Source organism: Lactuca serriola, chromosome 4 (genome assembly GCF_051521515.1).
Source record: "Lactuca serriola cultivar US96UC23 chromosome 4, Lser_US96UC23_V15, whole genome shotgun sequence".
NCBI classification, from domain to species: Eukaryota; Viridiplantae; Streptophyta; class Magnoliopsida; order Asterales; family Asteraceae; genus Lactuca; species Lactuca serriola.
In genome coordinates this window covers 385,182,082-385,202,879 of record NC_136411.1, presented here as the reverse complement: position 1 = coordinate 385,202,879, position 20,798 = coordinate 385,182,082, and positions in this window count along the sequence as shown.

Sequence of the window (20,798 nt, the reverse complement as noted above, 5' to 3'; positions counted from 1 at the left end):
TGACCGATATGAAGGTGGAAGTGCATGGGCACTACAAGAGCAAAAATTAGATAAGATCATGAAAAAAACCAGATCAACCAATGTACCCAAGTTTATAAAAAAGAAATTTAAGAACATACCTAGTTTCACCTGACAAAATTTAGTTTAACTGTTGCTTAGTTGAGATATTCTACAGCCTGAAAAGAAGGAATGCTCACAAGAACGATCCTTAGTTACCATGTCCAACAAATTAAGAAAAAGAATCCATACAAGCTTGCCCTGTATGGATTCGAGTGCAAGGTGTGATTAGGTACCATATCAATTGGTCTTGTATACATCAGGTAATGTTATATGGTAAGAATTAGGTAAGATTCTTCTTTTAAGCATTTCTTCGAACACTTGGAGTGCATAGCTCATCTCCTTCCTTTTCTGCAAGTTCCCAGAATCTAGGGTTTAATATTCTATTCTCAAAACATATGTTCAATATTATCAATACAAGTAGAAAGTAAAGAGACCACAAGAACATAGAAAAATACCTGCTTACTTTTTTTGAAAGAGCAAAGGACCGAGAATTTTGAGGTAAGGATGATGACGATGCGCTGGCTGTGAGCATATGCGAGCAATAGAAACAGGAAAATGAAGGCTGAGAAATTAAGTCTAGCTAGTGTGTGCAAACACATTTGAACCTAAAAATTGATTTCAGGGGCAATCTTGCGAGGATTTCGAGAAGGAGAGACTCAATGAGGTTTTGAATATCATATGAGAACGTATGAGCAAGGAGAACAAGCCCTAGCACTGATGATTCGGAAAGAGGGTTTACTTGTGTTGAATCGATTAGTGTGATTACCTGAGATTGAGAGTGTTTTCTCTTTCTTCAATAGGTGATGATCTGATGACGGTGGCTTGGAAATGAGTTTTGATCACCATCATCGTCGATGTGATTGTCGATTTGATTGATTGAATTGTTGGGTTCCATTTAACGGTGGTTTGAGGTTGGAAATGGAAATGGAAAGAGCGCCGACAAGGAGATTGGGGAGCGAAAGAAGAGAGAATCAGAGATTTTCGAAGTGTGGATTGAGTTTTTAGGGCTCAATTTCAACTCAATTAGTAAAGATTCCAAAACAATTACACCTCCCTGTACCCCACTCAATAATCGAAACCATTGAAATTCTTGAGTTTTTTATGAACTTTTCTCATGAATGATGTTCACATCGTCGGCTCCAAAGCGCCATAATCATGCCGAGAACCAGAATCGTATACGTTTGTTGTTTACAAATCTGTTGTTGAACCCTGAATAATCGACCTAGGTATTCCCACCGCTGAATATGAAGATGAAGGACCTAGGGCTTTTTCTTGCTAAGTAGAAGAGGCGGGGGATTAATTTTTGGGATACAATAGGTGGGGGTAATTTTAGTCGATTTCATTTCCCGCCTAAAACGCGTGTTTCACTTAAAAATTATAAAGCGACACACTTACATGACACACAATTTATGAAAGGCGCCCTCCGCATTTATTTTTTTTTCTTTTCTAACACCAATTTTAGGGCGCGCACAAATGCGTGCCCTCTATCCTTCAAATTTTGCAAAACTGACATTATTTTTTAGGGCACTTACAAATGCGCGTCCTCTATTAGCGAGTGTCATTGTTTGCGCGTCATTAAAGGGTTGTTTTCTTGTAGTGTGATTAAATAAAGGGGAATGATATTAAATTATCTGATAGTTGCTAGTTGGGCGATGGATTCCTAATAGAGAGGGATTGGATGAAATCTATGGAGGTTCCAATAAGATTTCGTCCAAGGGCTTTCTAGATGTGCTCCAGGGATTGCTTAAGCCCTAAGCAATGAAATTATGGTTTCCACCATAAAACCCCAATATCCTCAACTATTAACAGACCCCTTAACATGTAGAAATCGGCTGCGCGCTTCTATGAGAAACCCTAGCCGATTTTCTCCTCTCTTCTAAGTCATCTTCTTGCATTGAGTGTTTGTGATTCCATTAGAGGTGCAACCTTTGAGGCACTAGGCTTTCAGAAGTCAAGATCAAGAAGGTTTGTGATTGTTATTGCTACATAACAATCAAGGTAAGATTTAAACCCTATTCATATGTGTTTTTCATATTTGTATGATAGTCAAAAAGTTTTTATTACTTTGGTATTCAATGTTGTATGTTTACTTAGAAAAACCTAGATCAAAACAATTAGGGTTGCATGTGCACCATAGGATTGATGTTATGCTCATAACCAATCAATATCGACACTCAAAACAGAACCTTATGGGAATGTTTACATATTTAAATATGATAGCCAAATTAGAAATTTTTGTGGGTTGTATAACACTCGAAAAACAACCATTGTTTTGGTTTGTTGCTGTCATGAAAATCATAGCAAAGAAGCAAGAAAAATAGTTTTTTAGCTATTGTTTTGAGTACCCATTTTAATGCAACAAATAACTAACTTTCATAGGTAATTTTAGGTGATAATACCAAGTAAAATGAAGGTGCAAGGGGTTGAAGTAGTTGTTGGAAACCCAAAGGTGTCACAACTAGGAAATTCGATGCCTTGTAAACATTTAACAATGATAACAAATGTGAACCAACAATGTGAAACCATGCAGGATGCTTATTCAATAACAACAGAATTTCAATCAAACACTTCATACAAGCACTGCAAATAGTCAACAAATAATTGGAAACCCTAGAAATCCTTATTTAAGTCCATTTTGGACTAGGATTTCCTTATTGGGCCCAATTGACCAATAAGCTTCCAATTTGACTACTTTGGGCTTAGAACTCTTAAATGGTCTCTAATTGGACCCACTTCCATTTATTTTAAAATTTTGGGCCATATTGGGCCTAGAATGAAATAAAATACCTAAATGGACCTTATTGGGCGATAACTAACCTAAGTTAGCCCTAATAGGTCATAAAAATCATATTTATATTTAATTGGGCCAAAAATCACTCAACTTAACCATAAAATAGACTTAAGCATTCAAGGCCCAAATATTCTTTTCTTCCCTCTCTATTCTTGGCCCAAGTCCAACCCAAGAAGAGGAGTTGACTCTTGGATGCCACCTCACTTTTACCCATAGGACTTCCATGCTTATAACTCATATTCCCATGCAACCATCTCATCAAAGTCTCTCTTCCTCTCTCTCTTTCATGCTCTCGGCCGAATCCAAACACACACACCCACACTTTACTCAAAAATCCTCTCAAGAAAACTCTCTCCACTCCTCTCCATACTTTCGAGATTCAAGGGCTTTGCAAGGAGGATTCTTCACAAAAAAATCATCATCTTAGGTAAGTTGATGCTTGGATCCACACTCTAGACTCTTTGTTCTATCAAAAATCTCTTCTTAACTCATATGAATTCATGATCTTGCATCTTAGAACCCTCTAAGTTTGAGATCCATCCAAGAAACTTGCTAGGGCCGAAAATAGCAACAAACTCTTCTCTTTTCTTCTTCAAATCGAAAACAACAAGCAAAGGTGAGCGTCATACCCCTTTCTTTTCGGTTTTTATGAGTTTTAAGGGGGAGAATACAAGAAAATGTGTAGATCTATGTGTTTATGTATGCTATGTGTGATTTGATGCATGTATGTGTGTGATTTCATGTGTTTTGTGGTGAATATGTTACCAAAAAGGGTGTAAACCCAAGATCTAAGACATGAGAAAGGAAACCAACATAAATTAAGCTATCTTACACTAAACAAGTCAATAATAATAGCTTATAAGGTCATGATGAATAAATTCTAACATAAAACCCACTTTTGGGCTTAAATTGTCAAAAATACAAACTTGGGGTAAAAATCAACAAGTCATGGCTTCTTGAAGGTTAAAAAGGGTCAAAACAGTTTCTATAAATATTTTTCTGAACATTAGGAATTTCAAGGGACTTAAAATGAAAATTTTTAGTCTAATGGACTAATTATAGGCTTCTCGGCCCAATAAGCCTCAAAATGCGAAAATGATAAGTTTGAGGGGCTAAAAATGTAAATTTTAATAAAACGGGGGGTAATAAGAATAACAAAATGTTTATAAGGGTCAAAACTGCTTTTCATTATCAAAAAGGACAAAAAATGTAAACTTTTTAGATTTTGGGTCAAAACTGTAAAAGTTGTGAAAATGAGTTCCTAACCATGAAACACTATTTTGAAGGGGCTGAATTTGTCAACAAAGTAAATTTTGGGCTAAAATCATGTTTTCATCAAATAAATAATACAAAAGTATCAAGAAAAGGTTTTTAAGGACTAAAAATGCAATTCTTTTATATAAAAAGGACGAGAAGTGTTATTTTTATAAAAGAAGGGTAGTGAAAAGGGTCAAATTCCACTTTCAAACAAATTAATTCATTAATACAAAATACAAGATCCACGACTACCGACGAAACGGAAAACAAATACACTCTCAATAACAAACATCGTTACAAAACGAATTGATTCGGTCTCGAATCAACAACAAAACAAAATCGTTAAACCAAAGCATTTCGGTAAACACGCGATAACTATGATGAGCTAAACTACAAACTTTGGGCTTGGAAGTTTCAAATCATGCTTGTTGGGCCTTGCTAGCCCATTAACATGATCTTTGGTCCCAAAGGGAATATGCTTACGTGTTATTGGGCCTCCTATGACCCAATTCCATGTAAAAGGACTTTCAATGGTTCTAGTGTGCTATTGGGCCCTAGTGGCCCATTAGTACTGCTAGTGAGGTCGAGAAGTCAAATGCGAGATGGGCCAAGTGTCTTTCGCATTCCCGATAGCCTTGAATAACTCATGGAAATAAAGGGACTTCGTACTCTCCTATCTCCTCGGTTGTTGGGCTTATGAGAAATCAAAGTAACCAGATTCAGGACGATAAACAAGAGTAATCACGGTGGGTGGATTAAGTGAGTAGTAACGGACGATGCCTTTAAGGATCGTTCGTAATATGTAGTTATAAACTAGTCATTTTCTTTATTGCGTGATTATAACAACTCACAAACCCTAATTAATCCAACGCTACCCGGGTAATCAAAATAATTCGACGTATCGGTATAACAATAGACAAATCATTGTATTTTATGTATTGGCAAAACATCAGGTTTTCCTGCGAAGTTCAACATTTTCACTTGCGTGATTTATACAAAGGTTCAACAATTATACATGTTTTCAAAATCAACAAGCATATATTCACGGATCTTCTCACTTTTTATAAACAATGATCTTTTCGGAAAATATCGGATTTTCTGGGTTTTACAACCTACACCAAATCATTTTACCTCAACATTACTTACAAACTCACCAACATTTCATATGTTGACGTTTTTCAAAATAACTTGTATTCTCAGGTAACAGGTAAACCGAAGAAAAAAAGTACCCTGTAATGTCATGGTGTTTTGCTTAGACTATCTATCAGACAGTTTATGTTGTCAAAATTGTAATGTCTAAAACAATGTATTGGATGTAAACAATATCAGTTGTAATATTTCAATGCATGGTGATGAATTATGTTATGATTCATGTATATTCATTGTGATGGTATTCAATTAAAGTCACAAGAGCCCTCGGAGGTTTCCGCCGTCTGGTTCGGGGGTGTGACAAAAGGCAACAACCTTGTTTTTGGGTTAAATAAAGTAGTAGGAATCGTATCAAGGTTTTCGTACATATAAAGAACCCTAGAATCCGAGTTATAACGAAGAAGTTATGACCAACCGAAGATTCTCGGCAAAACCGGCAACACTGATAGACGTAAAACGCGAAGTTTTAATACAATAATTTTTAGCCTTAGGTATCTAAATGAAAGTTTTATATATCATTAAACCGTAAATCTACATAAAAAGAACGTCCAAATCTGACTTCATATGAGGAAGTTATGATTTTTCGAAGTTTCAGACATAGCAGTAGACAGCTAAAAACTCGAAATCGAGATCGAGCGGATTTTTGCCAACATGACCTAAACGAGAATCAAAGATCTCATCAATGGTATTACAACGGTAAAAAGTCTAGTGAAAACAGACAGCTGATGAAGGAGTTATGAAATTTTAACGGACTTTTCCTGTCCCGGCTATTAAAAATATAATACTAAAAATAAAGTCAAAATTAGCCGACGGAGTCTAAACGAAAGTTTTAGATTGTAGTCTCACCTACGCGTGGATATAAAGAACGTCAAAAACGGAGTTCGTATGAGGAAGATATGAATTTTTGAATTTTATTAATAATTAAAATATTTAATTTAATTATAAATACCTGATATTATCCATTGGAGGAGGAGTCACCGGTCTGATCCGGATTACGCCTAGCGTAATACCTTGGTACGGCCAGCGTAATCCGAGGATTCAGAACCTATATAAAGGGTGCGAGGATGCCGACCATTTTTGCTCCTTTCCTTCCTTTCTCGCGCTGAAGCTCTGCGTTTCAACCCTCGGAGTCATCCCAAAGGCCCGGTTTTCATATCCAAGTTGGGAAGGAAGTTTTACGCTCCCGAGATTCCCCAGAATCCCGAGGAATCCGCTTGCTTGGGTAGAAGTTCTGCTCGTTTTTCGTCTTGCTTTTCTTCAATCTATCAAGTGAGGTGATACTCCTATAATCCACACTTTTAAATGTTTTATAAATGTTTTTATATGCTTTTAAGGGGGGGGGGGGGGGGGAATACACGTAAAACACACGATAATTTTCGTGTGTTATATAAAGTTTCATTATACACTTTTTATGAATGGAATAATATGTGATTTATAACTATTATAAGGAAACTTTCATATGCAAAATGTATCACGATAACATCATATCTTTTGAAATGAAAAAGGTTGTTATATATGTATAAATCAAATACTCTTCTTATACTGTATGTTTATGTGTCCATCTTAGACACTATAAAAATTATACTTTTCATAACAAGTGAACAATTTACTAGGGATTACTATACAAACGAGACACACTTAAAGAAAACTATAATAGATATAGTTTTACGAGAACATCACGAACTTTTACTTACTAAAAATACTATTTCAAGGAGATACATTCATATACCAGAACAAACGAACATTTTCACATGTACTTCAAATAGTTTTCTCAAATGTTTTTACATGTTGAAATACTTTTATAAACTTTCTTACAAACTGTAGGTTTCCTTTTTGAATCTCTTATAATTGTGCCTCAAACAAAGCTTTTCTCACACTTAAACTGTGTTGTCAAACGGTTTTCAATTTGATTTATAAACTGACATCAAGTCATAACTTCTTATCTACTAAACTTTTCAAAGGTTTTACAAAAATTATTTTATGCTTTTATATTATAAATTGCATGCATCTATATGTATAGTTATATAAGAAATGTTTAAAAGACTTAGGAAGGCTATCCACCCTGTTTCCTTTTCCTCGATTTGGATGTGGTCTGATTTGATATTGGGTACTCGTCCGAAAGTCGTTTAAATATTAGTTATATATCATATGTACATATATAGTCTTAAATGTTCCATCAGTCAGTTCAATTCCGACACTCTTGGGTAGCAAGAGTGTATAAACCTACTTGGACACTCATCAATTACATTCTAGTAAACTATTATAGCAATAGTTTAGGGGATACAAAACATTATTCTTATTACAAGAAATTACACCAGAGTCAGTTCATTCATGAGTCTTTACTACATACTATATGAAGGGATACTCTTACAGAGATTCCTCTTACATGGATATACTTATAGGGATACTCTTACAAAGATCTCTGCTTACATTAATACATTTACATAGATACGCTTACATGAATACGTTTACATAGATGCGTTTACATGAATACGTTTACGTAGATAATGTATGATGAGTTACTATTACATATTAATACGTTTACGTAGATAATGTATGATGAGTTACTATTACATATTATATATGTAGATACTATTATATAGTTCTCCTTCTTATCTTTACCTTGTGATACAATCACATAATCGACGAGATAGATTGGACTTTATATCCTAGTACCAAAGGATACTTTGTGGGACTAACCATTCCTATAGCAACTGTTAGCTACAGAGGATAATGACACATCTCCTGATGTCTAGCGTTAATACTTATACTAGGAAGAAATTTAAGGAACTAACCATTCCTTCCACCTGCTGTTAGCTATAAAGGAAAATGAACATCTACGGATATTCACGGTGAGAACGTTTTGGCAATCGCGATGTCGTGTTTATCCTAATACCAAAGGATAATACTTATATGGCTATATTTTCCATATTACTTTTATTTTGTGATACATTCACGTAAACGATGAAGTAGACTGTATATATTGTTAATAGTAGTAATAAAGCGGAAAACCATCTTTGTTACAGCAAAACATACAAGTCTTGGTAGAAGACTACTTTCAACACATTCAAGTCTTGGTAGAAGACTACTTTTTGTACTAGTAGAAAATATGGGATTTTCTAGGAGTTTTCAAAACATATACAAGCAATTACATTGAACGATTTCAAATGTTATCATCAAACTTATACGAACAATGACATTAAATACTTATGAACTCACCATCTTAAATGCTTATCTACACTTTCAAAATAACTTGTATTCTCAGGTCACTAGTAGACAGGTACGATGACCAGGTTTTGCGAAGACGGAGCAGTCAAGACTCGTCTTTTATTTTGATTACTTGTTGCAATGTCGTATTTCTATGAAAGAACACACATGTATTAAACTATTACTATTAATGCAATGGACGATGTTGTTGCTTGTTTACTACTTTACATTGTTGTGATACATACATGACGTCCTCCGCCCTAGAACGTTTCCGCTGTTCTCGGTTTTGGGGTGTGAAAGATTGGTATCAGAGCTTTGTTTATAGTGAATTGAGTATATCAACCCATAAGAGATATACTAACTATAAATACAATGGGATTAAAGTACTCTGACTTAGAGTTTATACTTCTAAATAATAAAATATTTAAGTAAGTATACGTGCCTGCATTCATACTAAAATCGGTGTCACAACGACAAGAACAAAAGTATTACGATTGTTGAATATCACAAGTAAGATTGGGGATGTATAGTCAGTCTTGGGAGTGGCATAGCCTGATCAACTATGCTGGTCCGAGGAGTGATTAGCATATGCCCAAGAATGGTTTTCATGTAGCAACAATTCTCAAAAACATACCAACATTACCACAATGAGAACATTATAACAGGACCTAAGTCTAAAATACCATAGGGGTGTTTTGTGTTACCATAATTACTTACTTGAGAACTAAAAAGGATCTTCATTACTAAGTTGATAGTTGCTAAGTGGATACACTAAGGCTATATGTAACTAGGATATTATAGACTTAGAATCGGTGGAGTTTTTGCTTTACCCTTATTCCTTGTGAATTTGGAGTTAACGTCACTTATTCGAAAGCCTATCATGTGTTGATTTCATATGACTGGTATGCACTTTACAGATAGCGATGTAACTAATGAAGATTTTCTAATAATTATCTAGATAGTTCATCTAATAATTATTTCCTTAACCCAATTCTCGCGTAGATAACATAACTGGACTCCATCCCCACGGTAACCCATACCTTCCGAACGAAGGCATTGTTGGATGGCTTGAAGAAGAACTAGAGAGTGATCATCCAATCCCTTTGAATGATCACCATGCTGAAAACCTTTCGGATGTTGATAACTTCGAACCCGAGGTTGAGAACCTACCCCAGGCAGCTCCTGTTCCAATTCCTAACCCTCGTCCGACTTTTCATGCCCTGACGCCCCCTTGGGTAGAATGTTTGGAGATAGGGAACGAAGAGCAAGATCAACCTATGTCATTTGAGGGAGACCGAAGCTTCCACAACACAAGTGAAGGAAGCTCAGCAGGCAGAATTCTTCCAATTCTGCACGCAGAGTTGCCCGAAACGAAATTCAGGGCAGGACGGCTCTCCAACGTATCTAAGAGGTTAATGCCAATGTTAGAATGCATACCATTCGCACCAATCGCCTTGATCACAAATGAGATATCCGAGAGAAACCATGAGACCCTGCTGCAAGCACTAGCTGAAACCCGAGCCGAAGTCATAGAGCTCCAAGTAAGCCATAAGGTTTACGAAAGATGCCTGCTTGATATAGAACATCAACTAGCCGAACTAAAGGTTCACCATAAGGGTGATCGTCGCCAGTAGTAAATGCCTTACTTTATTTTCCTTGTAAAAAGGAATCATTTTTCTGTCTATGCCCGATGTGGCATTTTCTATGAAATTATCTTGTACTGTAAGTACATTTGGTTAGGCCTTTATGATGTCAAGAACTATCTTCTATGGATATGATGTAAGACCTTTTACAAGGTCATTTTCCCGAACTTTTACGTCATGAATATCAACGATATTGACAGTCGGCTAACTTCTGAGTCATTCTTTATTCAAGTACTCTTATCATACTTTCATTGGAGTCTATCTGAAACATGCTTTAGTCATGTCATTGGACTATAGTAATTTAACTCTGGAAACATTTCCATGTCTCTTTTAGTGGTTGTATCATGTTATTCACCAACCAACGATACCTCGGCTTGAACGAAAAGCGTCTTGAGACCATTCTACGAACTTACTTCCACTCATTACTAGGACTACATCATAGGGATGTAGGTCCACCCTTCATAAACACACTTCCACTCAGTGCTAGGACTGCATCATAGGGATGTAGGTAAAACTTTCGAGAACATAGTCTTACTCTTTACTTGAACAATCGAAGTACATCTAGAGTCAACCAGAATTGCCCACAAAATCTTTATCTTTTGTGTTACAGAATCATGTCATCATCCGGAAGCAATCAGCCAAGCAACGAAACCCCTATCCTCCATATCGACGCCGCTACATTACAAGCTGCAGTAGCAGCTGCTGTGACAACTTTCCTTACACACATCAACTCAGACAACACAAGCAAGACCGACAAAGAAGTCGAGAGTTCCGATGGTAGTACCAAATCGGGAAACCAACAAATGGCAACAGTCGTAGACTTGCGAAGCCATAAGACCGAAAGGAAGAGACGATATCGTCAAGCCCCAAAGGAGCGCAAGATATCCCAAAGATTTTCCATGCCACAGCAATAAGTGGCAACTCCTGCAGAACGCTTTAGGAAGCAATTTCTAAGGTGGAGTAATGAGGAAGGCACTCGTTTCCACATAACACTGGCTAAACACCTCACTCCCGCCACCAAGGCTAGCACTAGCCAGTCATGCCACCAATGCAGGGAGATAGGGCACCTCAAGAAGGATTGCCCTATAACAAAGAACTCTGGCGTAGACGGTAGGATTCTCAAGATCACAGTTATAGGAGAACCTACTCCGAACCCACGTTAATGTAATTTAGGCGTTTCGTTGTAACAGACTTATAAACCATCCAAAACTAGTGCAACCAGAGTCTTATCTTTTGCGGGATCCCGTCAGTATAGGGACGCTCGTGCTGCGTATACTTGCCTTTTGTAGTTTACCTTATTCGCAGCAATAGTCTTGTAGTAGTCTAAAGTACTGTAACTCTGTTGATGGTTGTACGGTTGTGTTTTGTCTGTAAACGTCTTATGTTCAAATCTAATGTCTTTAAATTTCCTTATGATTCTGAGATTATCATACAATTTGATTCAATTTGATTCTCACAAAAACAGCTTCATACGTACATCTCTTTCTTCGAAATCGCCATTCCAGCGAAGTCGTCATATCAGAACACCAAGTACTCATGAATGGATTACCTCATAGTTCTTTTCCTTTCCGAAGAAATCCCTAAAGTGCCACTTGTACAGTACGTCAATTTCAAATCCAAAGATCCATATGGTTGATCTGTCGCTAATGAATGTATACATAGGGGTGATATATAATCAAGGTTCTACAGGTTTAGAATTGACGATTCCACTCTAACTTCTTTTTCGTCAATGGGATGTGAGCTTAAAGAAAAATCAGTTATTCGACTACCTTTTCAATCTTAATTATATACGACTCGTATACACGAGATTGTGATCATTGAACCATGTATGAATTCTAATATGAACTTCAGGATGGAGACTGCCCAAGACTACGAGTGATCGTGCTGCCATGCGAATAAACTTAGAAGCCCAATACACGCCCTTTCTGTCGATTGGGACAAGGAGACAGATAGAACAAAAGTACCTATCCTTTTTCCTTAATTCATGAGTAATCATACTTTCTTTTAGATCTTCACGACATCTAATCACCCACAAGGTTCTGACGTCATAATCAGTATGAATTGGTTGTGTTCTTATGCAAGAGGAAAGGTCACTGCATATACCTCAAGACAGCTTAAGACACAGGAAGTTAACTATACAAAACATGATCTTGAGTCAGGAGCAGCGGTAATTGCTTCGAAGATCTGGAGACACTAGTTGTAGGGTACAATATGTACTATTCTCACAGTCCACAAAAACATTCAACATACGTTCAACCAAGAAGAGTTATCATGCCAGTAAAGTCAAACGAAAGAAGCAAAGTCGTATCCCGAATGTGAAAGGTTCGCTGGAATGCCAAGCGAGCAATCGAGTTCACTTAAGAACACTAGAAGCAAATAAAACTTCTAACCGTAGCATGGTTATCAATTATGTTTAAACTCTAATTTCGGGACGAAATTCCCTCTAACGGGGGGATGATGTGACAACCAGATATTTCGAGACAATATGATGGATCAAAAGTCAAATTTACGTCAAAATTTAACTTTCCTAAAATCTTATTTGGGTTAAATAAAGTAGTAGGAATCGTATCAAGGTTTTCGTACATATAAAGAACCCTAGAATCCGAGTTATAACGAAGAAGTTATGACAAACCGAAGATTCTCGGCAAAACCGGCAACACTGATAGACGTAAAACGCGAAGTTTCAATACAATAATTTTTAGCCTTAGGTATCTAAATGAAAGTTTTAGATATCATTAAACCGTAAATGTACATAAAAAGAACGTCCAAATCTGACTTCATATGAGGAAGTTATGATTTTTCGAAGTTTCAGACATAACAGTACACAGCTAAAAACTCGAAATCGATATCGAGCGGATTTTTGCCAACATGACCTAAACGAGAATCGAATATCTCATCAATGGTATTACAACGGTAAAAAGTATGGCGAAAACAGACAGCGGATGAAGGAGTTATGAAATTTTAACGGACTTTTCTTGTCCCGGCCTATTAAAAATATAATATTAAAAATAAATTCAAAATTAGCCGACGGATTCTAAACGAAAGTTGTAGATCATAGTCTCACCTACGCGTGGATATAAAGAACGTCGAAAACAGAGTTCGTATGAGGAAGATATGAATTTTTGAATTTTATTAATGATTAAAATATTTAATTTAATTAAAAATACCTGATATTATCCATTGGAGGAGTCACCGGTCTGATCCGGATTACGCCCAGCATAATACCTTGGTACGCCCAGCGTAATCCGAGGATTCAGACCCTATATAAAGGGTGTGAGGATGCCGGCCATTTTTGCTCCTTTCCTTCCTTTCTCGCGCCGAAGCTCTGCGTTTCAACCCTCGGAGTCATCCCAAAGGCCCGGTTTTCATATCCAAGTTGGGAAGGAAGTTTTACGCTCCCGAGAATCCCGAGGAATCCGCTTGCTTGGGTAGAAGTTATCCTTGGTTTTCGTCTCGCTTTTCTTCAATCTATCAAGTGAGTTCATACCCCTATAATCGACACTTTTAAATGTTTTATAAATGTTTTTATATGCTTTTAAGGGGGGGAATACAAGTAAAACACACGATAATTTTCGTGTGTTATATAAAGTTTCATTATACACTTTTTATGAATGGAATAATATGTGATTTATAACTATTATAAGGAAACTTTCATATGCAAAATGTATCACGATAACATCATATCTTTTGAAATGAAAAAGGTTGTTATATATGTATAAATCAAACACTTTGCTTATACTGTATGTTTATGTGTCCATCTTAGACACTATAAAAATTATACTTTTCATAACAAGTGAACATTTTATTAGGGATTACTATACAAACGAAACACACTTAAAGAAAACTATAATAGGTATAGTTTTACGAGAACATCATGAACTTTTACTTACTAGAAATACTATTTCAAGGAGATACATTCATATACCCGAACAAACGAACATTTTCATATGTACTTCAAATAGTTTTCTCAAACGTTTTTACATGTTTAAATACTTTTAGAAACTTTCTTACAAACTGTAGGTTTCCTTTTTGAATCTCTTATAGTTGTGCCTCAAACAAAGGTTTTCTCACACTTAAACTGTGTTGTCAAACGATTTTCGATTTGATTTATAAACTGACATCAAGTGATAAATTCTTATCTACTAAACTTTTCAAAGCTTTTACAAAACTTCTTTTATGCTTTTATATTATAAATTGCATGCCTCTATATGTATAGTTATATAAGAATTGTTTAAAAGAGTTAGGATGGCTATCCACCCTGTTTCCTTTTCCTCGATTTGGATGTGGTCTGATGGGATATTGGGTACTCGTCCGAAAGTCGTTTAAATATTAGTTATATATCATATTTACATATATACTCTTAAATATTCCATCAGTCAGTTCAATTCTGACACTCTTGGGTAGCAAGAGTGTATAAACCTACTTGGACACTCATCAATTACATTCTAGTAAACTATTATAGCAATAGTTTAGGGGATACAAAACATTATTCTTATTACAAGAAATTACACCAGAGTCAGTTCATTCATGAGTCTTTACTACATACTATATGAAGGGATACTCTTACAGAGATTCCTCTTACATGGATATACTTATAGGGATACTCTTACAGAGATCTCCGCTTACATGAATACGTTTACATAGATACGCTTACATGAATACGTTTACATAGATGCGTTTACATGAATACGTTTACGTAGATAATGTATGATGAGTTACTATTACATATTATATGTGTAGATACTGTTATATAGTTATCCTTATTATCTTTACCTTGTGATACAATCACATAATCGACGAGATAGATTGGACTTTATATCCTAGTACCAAAGGACACTTTGTGGGACTAACCATTCCTATAGCTACTGTTAGCTACAGAGGATAATGACACATCTCCTGATTTCTACGGTTACTACTTATACTAGGAAGACATTTAAGGAACTAACCATTCCTTCCACCTGCTGTTAGCTACAGAGGAAAATGAACATCTACGGATATTCACGGTGAGAACGTTTCGGCAGTCGCGATGTCGTGTTTATCCTAATACCAAAGGTTAATACTTATATGGCTATATTTTCCATATTACTTTTATTTTGTGATACATTCACGTAAACGATGAAGTAGACTGTATATATTGTTAATAGTAGTAATAAAGGGGAAAACCATCTTTGTTACAGCAAAACATACAAGTCTTGGTAGAAGACTACTTTCAAAACATTCAAGTCTTGGTAGAAGACTACTTTTTGTACTAGTAGAAAATATGGGATTTTCTAGGAGTTTTCAAAACATATACAAGCAATTACATTGAACGATTTCAAATGTTATCATCAAACTTATACGAACAATGACATTAAATACTTATGAACTCACCATCTTCAATGCTGATCTACACTTTCAAAATAACTTGTATTCTCATGTCACTAGTAGACAGGTACGATGACCAGGTTTTGCGAAGACGGAGCAGTCAAGACTCGTCTTTTCTTTTGATTACTTGTTGCAATGTCGTATTTCTATGAAAGAACACACATGTATTAAACTATTACTATTAATGCAATGGACGATGTTGTTGCTTGTTTACTACTTTACATTGTTGTGATACATACATGACGTCCTCCGCCCCAGAACGTTTCTGCCGTTCTCGGTTTTGGGGTGTGACAGATTCCAAAGGGGCGGAGCCCTTTTGGCAAGGTCTAGGTGCAGTGCCCCTAGCGGGGTCCAAGGTGCAGAGCCCCTAGTTAGGAACATAGTGGGAAATTCAGATTATTGAGGTTGATTATGGTAAAACTTACGAAACTTGTTAGTTTTGGAACACTAAATCCTCATTAAAATCCGGATTACCCTGACATGCTTCAAAAGGAACTCATGACGGCCCAACCTAATGAAACCCTAATCTCATTTATTATATATAAACGACTCTTCCTTTTAGAAGATACACATGAAAATTAGCTCTTGTTTTTCTTCAAACACTCACGAAATCTTTCTAGCAGTTTGGCTTATGATTTCTGTGCCTAGAATCGTAAGTGTCCTCTCGGATTATCCTAGGTTGAATTTCTTGTAACCTAGGCATCGGGTAGAAATATCAGTTCGGAAAGTGTCCACACGATCCAAGTTGGTATCCAGATCTCCACCACAAACCCTACTTGTTCTAAGAAGAAACAGGCCTAGTTTTAGGAGATGTTTTTGTGAATTCTAGATAGAATTTAGCTGAAATATGTTGGAGAAATGCGGAGGAAGGTGTTGACATTTATAAGGGAAGGAGAGAGGTGAAAAATATCTTCCAAATCGTATCCAATATATGATAGATCTTACCTTGCAACTTGTATCCCCACTTGCAAGGTTAGTTGGTTAGGGATATGAGTTAGTTACTTGGAGATAGGAAGGTAGTTAAGTTAGTTATAGATATGAATGGTGACTAACTTAGTTAGTTAGTCATTTTTACAAAGAGTAGGGAGCAAGTTTTCGAGATTTAGGAAGGAAACAATCTTGCTTAGTGACTTAATGTAATAATTGCATTAATTAAATGATTTTAACTCAAATATTTTACATTATCAAATGGTTTAAAAACAATGTTCCTCGTTTTATGTCATTTTAACTCCTTTTTAAGTTAGGAATCCATAACTTGTCATTTTATTATATCATGATACTCATTAATATGAATCTATATGTATCAATGAAGTTTATATGTATTGGTATTTAAATGTCTATATTTGATTGTATTATTTATAAATATTTGGATAGTTTCAATTGTGCCTGATAATAATCCATTTTATATTTTTATAAGATAAATATAAGACTGATTCCCCAAGGTAATGTTTTGTGATTTTTAACCGCTTGAACAATAACGTTTAACTATTTTTCATCGTTTGGTTCGTAATGTAGTCAACTTTTGATTCCCTAAAATTATTGAATACAAGTTCGTAGATAGAATTTAAGTTACTCATTAACCGGAGAAATGTTGAAATGGAAATTAAAATTCTATATTCAAATGACATTATTTGATAGATTTCATGAACGGGTTTTAGTTCTGAATAATATGTCGTAAAAGAATTTATCATTATTCACCATTTTTATTTTCACAAGACCTTTTCAAATAAAACGTTTTAAATTCCTTGTACCATTTTTGATAAATTAATCATATTTATTAGAATCAATATATGGCATGCGATAATTGTTCCTATTTTTGCCAGTTGTTACATATCGTAACTCGCACCTTCTTCAGATAAATACTCCTGACTCTCTGAATTCACACTCTTAACCATGAAACACTTTCTACTACCTATATCCTCCGCCTTGTTTGCAACATAGTAAGCACCATGTGTTGGATTGCAAGATTCATCGTCTTACGAATCCTTTGAGCATACCTCTATGTTTCCACTGACGTTTTCATCCCTTTCAACAATCAACTTTTTACCAATGAGCATCAACTTGCAATGATCTTCAATCTTCTGGTTATAATAGGCTACATCTTTTTCTTGTTCTTTCTTCTCATTTTGATTTCTTAACATGCACTCTTTTGCAAAATGAGTTTTGTCATTGCAATAGTTACACTCGAATCCTGAGTCCCCAACTAGCTGCTTTTCTATCTTTCATATTCTCTTTGATACCCCTTGTATCCTTCATTCTTGGTTTTCTCAACACTTTGATTACTCCCCGTAAAACCATTTCATCCACTATTATTTCTTCTAGAGTTATTTTTTTTAAACCTTGAGAAATATTTATTGAAAAATTTCATAGGATTCATACATTAAATCCTTCTCCTCACTAGTGAACTCATCATCAATAGCATCCAAATTAGAATCTCTAACAACCACTTTGGGCTTTTTTTTTTGCAACAAACACTAGAGGTTCTGCATTGGGAATTGGCTTAACTTCACTCTTGATTTTAGTTTCATGTGACTTACGAATATCAATCATTCGAGCTAGAGAGTAATTTTTAAACTATTCATAAACTTTAATAGTAGAAACTATCTGTTTCTATTCTAATCCTAATCCATTCATGGAAGTCATTTTCTGCTCAAGATTTTCCCTTTTATATTATATTTTTGCATCCTACTAAACAGACGATTAAATATATCAATACCTTGATCAAGAGTTTCATTCGGATTCTGTTTGAAAGATCCAAATTCTGAAAAAAGAGTTATTCGGACTAGATGTTTTTTGATCTTCATCTCTTGAGCATAATTCCTTCAGCCTTTTCCATATATCATGTGCAATAGCCATTAAACTTATGAGTCTGAATGTATCTGGTGGAAGAGAAAATCGAAGATGTCTTTTAGTATTTATGTTGTTCTAAAGTCTCTATTCCCCATATAAGGTTATGTATTTGACTTTAGTAATCAAAAAACTTCATAAATGGTCCATGTGGTATTCTAAAATCTAAATTTTAGTCCTCAAGTTTAAAAAACCTCACAGATGATCCCTGTGAATTCAAATAGTAACACCCCGAATTCAGAAGACCTATAAAGGAAAGGAAAGACCTCAAAATCAGAAGATGACTCCTCGAGTAGGTGGGTTGACTTGATGAGTAGAGGCGTGAACTGGGTCGTAGGTTAAGTGACCTACTCGATGAGTCAGAGGACTGACTCGATGAGTTGGTTTGGGTTTGGGAAACCCTAAATTCTGACTTGGAGCCCTATTTAAGCATCTTATTCTTATTCCACCAACCTCATTATCAACCTCCATTATCCAGAGCGTACACCTCGAAACCTAGTGCCTCCCATGAGTTTGTATGCCAGTTTGGTGAGATCTTGAGTATTCTTGAAGCTTTGAAGAACAAGAAGGAGGTCAGAGGTTCAAGAAGGAAGTAGTAGATCCAAAAGATATACCCCATTTGCTACATTTCTTGGTAATCAAGTCTTCATCATGGCTAATAGTTTCTTAGATCTAATTATGTCCATTTTATGATAGCTTTAGACCATAGAGCTTGTTCTATGTGTCAAGGATGTCCGAATCATAGATCCTTTCAGATCTAGAGTCCCTAAGAGTGGTTGAGGCATAAAGGTGCAAGCTTTATGCCTTTAGAAATCCCCATGCAAGCTTAAAGAGTTATTATGCTCTTTTGGAGCCTTAAAAGTCATGCAAGAAAGAAAAGTCTGAGATTTTACGTATTCTTTTGGTGTTTAAGACCTTGATCTCAGTCCTCCTGCTTTGGATCATATTAATAAGGGTTTTTTGACCATAGAGATATGTCTTATGAGCTTAGGTTTTGTCTAAACCCATTAAGAAGGATTAGGAGTGGGTAAAGTAGAAAACTTTACCCTCATGAGATCATTTCCAGCATTTAGACGAAGTTTGCGGTTTGGATCTGAAGTGTGGGGGCTTAATTTGTTAATATGGCCCAATCAGACTAAGGGACTCGGCGAGTCCAACGGGGGACTCGACGAGTCAAAGTGTATTGTCCGGTTTCTATTCAAGCTAGAACTCGGCGAGTCTGCGAGTTAAATTGACGATTTGATTTGATGAACCGCGAGTCTGTTTAGCCAGGGAACTCGACGAGTTAGGGGTTGACTCGACGAGTGGGTTCAGGATTTCAGTGTTATGGGTGTTTGTACTCGATGAGTTGAATGAGCCACTCGGCGAGTTGAGTCAACTTTGAGTGTTGACTTTGACCAGTGACCGTTAACCTTGACTTTGACCAAGTTTGACCTGATTTCACTTTTGAGAGTGTTGGGGTCTAATTTTAATCTTAGGGTATTGATAGTTCAGGGAGTCGAAGGATCAACAGTCCAGGTGATTGTCAATTAGTAGCCAGTAGAGTATCAGCGGTGCAAGTTGAGTCTCCTCACTGGGTGCATGGGTCTACAACCACAATGTCGGCCCATTATGTTTATGTTTATGTGTAGTAGGAAGACGTGGGGGTTAGCCCTAGGCACTTATTGTTATATGTTCTGAGTTACGACCTGATGTCGGGCGAGGCCTAAGGAAGGTTAGAATGTTGGAGGTCTTTGTGATTCTTGCATGAGTAAGCATGATAGACTTAGGACCAGGGTCCGATGTCGGGGTAAGCCCGAAGTATGTTATATGATAGTATGTTTTCGGACCGGGAGTCTGATGTCAGGGCAATCCCGAGGAAAGTTCTTATGTTGTATGTTAGATTATACTTGTTGTCTCTTTGATACTTGTATGTGCCTGGTAAGGAGGTGAATATGAGTATGGATGGGGTTCCATATCTCAATATTAGAATAGTAGGGGCGATGCTCGTGATAGGAAGGGAGTGAGTGTGGGCGGGGACCTGTATCTCACTACTAGCAGCAGTATGGACGGGGTTCCACAACCTCAATAGCGGACCACAGGCGGGGCCCTAGTTAGGCGAGGTCTTAGATCAGGGTACAGTTAGAGAGTGTTTATTTATGTACTAGTATGCTATATGATTGTATATATGTGTTTAGTGTGCGAGGCCCAGAGATAGACGGGGCCTAAGAGAGACAGATCTGTATACCGAACGAGGCTTAATGCCAGGTGGGACCTGATGCCAGGCGGGGCCTGATGCCGAGCGGGGCCCGATGCCAGGAAAGTCCCCATACAGCGGGCGAGAACCTAGTACGTAGTTATGTGTTCATGTTTATCTAATATGGTATTTAATAGGTTGGGGAACTCATTAAGCTTCGTGCTTATGGTTTTTAGTTTTTGATTCAGGTACTTCCAGTAGCAGAGGGAAGAGCTCAGGGTGATCGCATAGCACACGCACATCA